We start from the raw sequence: 2,607 nt of genomic DNA, 5'->3' as shown, positions 1-2,607 counted from the left end.
AATTTTAAAATTGGACCTTGCTAAGTCACTTAGTTGCTCAGGCTGGGGTTGCTTTTACCATCCTCCTGCCTCAGCTTCCTAGACAGCTGGATTGTAGATGCATGCAGACACACCCAGCACTGAGCACGTATTTATATTTTTAATAGAAAATTTTCAGTAGAAAAGCAAATGTATTACCTAAGGCTATGCACTTGGTTTTTCCCCAGCAGAATTGTTGTAGTGACAAGAGGAAATGTTCCTAAAATAAACATAGGTGCTGATTTTATTGTAAAATACTGATGGTGTGGAATATCACACAGCCATTAAAAGGGAAGAGTTGCCTTAGATAGATTTGGATAATGAATTGTGTCATAGAAAGAAAAACGATTCAGAAAAGTGCACATCACAGAACCTCAATCTGCATAGTAAGTGACCAAGCGACTCCTCCCAGAGCAGCTTCTGTGTCCCCGCTTCCTGCATGAGGTTGGCTCTCACATGCTGTGACCCTGGGCAAGTCCTGACCTCTGTTTCTGGAATTCCTCTCCTGTAGAAACAGAAATGTTATTTAGCAGTGACAACTGCTCAGAACCATGAGGGAGAAGCAGAGGTGTGTTTGCTGTAGCGCTGGGCAGGATGCACGCACTATGAGGGTCCGCTGTGGCTGTGTGTTGGACAGGCGTGCACGCACATACACACACATGCACACATGCACACATGCACACAATGCACATATGCACACACATGCACACACACACAAGCACACATGTACACACATACAATTGTATACCCGCATATATGCACACATGCACGTGCAATGCACACATATGCACACAGTCGTGTACACACACACAGTTGGCCCTTCTTTTTTATTTTTTAAAGAGAGTACAAAATAGTACCAACACAGAAAAAACTACAAGTGACACAGAATTTCACTTAACAAAGGAATATGAATTTCACAGTATTTATTTTAATGCATAGTGTTCTCTTCCAACTAATTGTTCATATTACCAGATATATGTGTGTAAAATTGGAAGAAGAAAGAAAAAAGTATATAAGAAATTAAGAAGAGAAAAAGTACAATTGATAAAAAAGGAGACAAAACAAATTAAACATTTTCTGCTCCTTCCCATAGACCAGCAGACATGCACAGTACAGCTGTCCAAGCCTGCCTGCTTAAACACCTAAACGAATCTCTTTCCCCCACGCCCTTTCCTGTCCTTCTCCTCATCTCAGTAACTCTTAGCATTTACTTTGTATTAAGTATTATACATCATCTAGAGATGATTTAAAAATGAGATATGACTTAAAAATATGGCGGATGTTTAAATTTAAATAACTCATAGTAAAAGAGATTGTTATGACTCCTTCATAAAATACTCCTTGCTTTGCTTTGAATGCATTTTTTGTGATACTGGGATTGAACTTTGGCCTTGTGGTTTCCAGGCAGGTGCTCATGCCACTGAGCTATGTCCCCGGTCTGCTTTGAGCGTTTCCCCCGCCATTCTTTCCTCTTTCTGAAGCAGTTCTGAAAGTCCTCTTTCCTGGGTGAGGAAAACTCTTCCTTTCAGCAGACCAGCAGAACTCAGCGGTGCCACCATCCGAGCTCTCCTCTGTACACACACACACACACACAAACACACACACACACACACACACACACACACATTGTTGTCCTTTCTTCCTCCTTCTCTCCCTTCCTCACCCAAGTGTTCTGCATCTGGTTGTGGCTTCCCTGATACTGGCCTGTGGGACCAAGAGCAGTTCGTCTGCTCTGAACATAGCCGGACTCCTCTGCTTGTCTGTATTCCCTTAACACGCTGGTGGGACACCGGCTGCATTATTCAGGTGTTGGAAGTCACCTAGGAAGACAGAGCACACCCGGGAGGGTGCGGTAGGTACGTGTGGACACTCTACACAGGGCCAGCAGCATCTGAGGACCCCATTGCCTGTGGGGTCCGGGAGCCCATTCCCTGCAGAAACTGAGGCCCAGTCTGGTCTCACCAGAACCAATGACTTGGGCTGATACACACTGAATTGTGGGTCTGCGACACTAACCAAAGTGATGGGTGCTGCTGGGGACAAGCGTTTATAGAGACAGTGCCTTTACACTCAAATCGCGTGAGCTTCGTGCAAGCAGCCCTGCCCACGTGCGTACAAGCACCGCTACGTAGAAACACGTGAGAGAACGGTGAGCGTGCATGCCGGAGACAGAGGCTTTGCTTGTTTTTTTTTTTTTTTTTTAATTTTAAAGAGTAAAGATAAAAACAAAAGCAGAAACAGAGTAACATGCAGCAACCCATGTGGTACAGAATTTCAAAACAAGAACAAAAAACTGACAGTGGTTGCTGAACTACGTAGACCTATAATCTACACAACTACATCGAAGACAGCAATGTACAACACAAAAACCACTGTCGGGTACCTTTCATCTTGTTCTTCTAAATGGGCACCGTCTCTAACGTCTTACCAATTATCATTATTACACTCTTTAAAATAAACTATAAAGGACAAGAAAAAATTAAGGTTTATTGAAAGCAAGTGTTAATGTTTAATTATTTGACCCATCTTGCATACCTGTATGTGTTAAGCTGAGCAACAGATTTGATGATAAAATTACAAAACAGGGTT

Source organism: Octodon degus, unplaced genomic scaffold, assembly GCF_000260255.1.
Source record: "Octodon degus isolate 3935 unplaced genomic scaffold, OctDeg1.0 scaffold00113, whole genome shotgun sequence".
NCBI classification, from domain to species: Eukaryota; Metazoa; Chordata; class Mammalia; order Rodentia; family Octodontidae; genus Octodon; species Octodon degus.
This window is presented reverse-complemented; position numbering follows the sequence as displayed.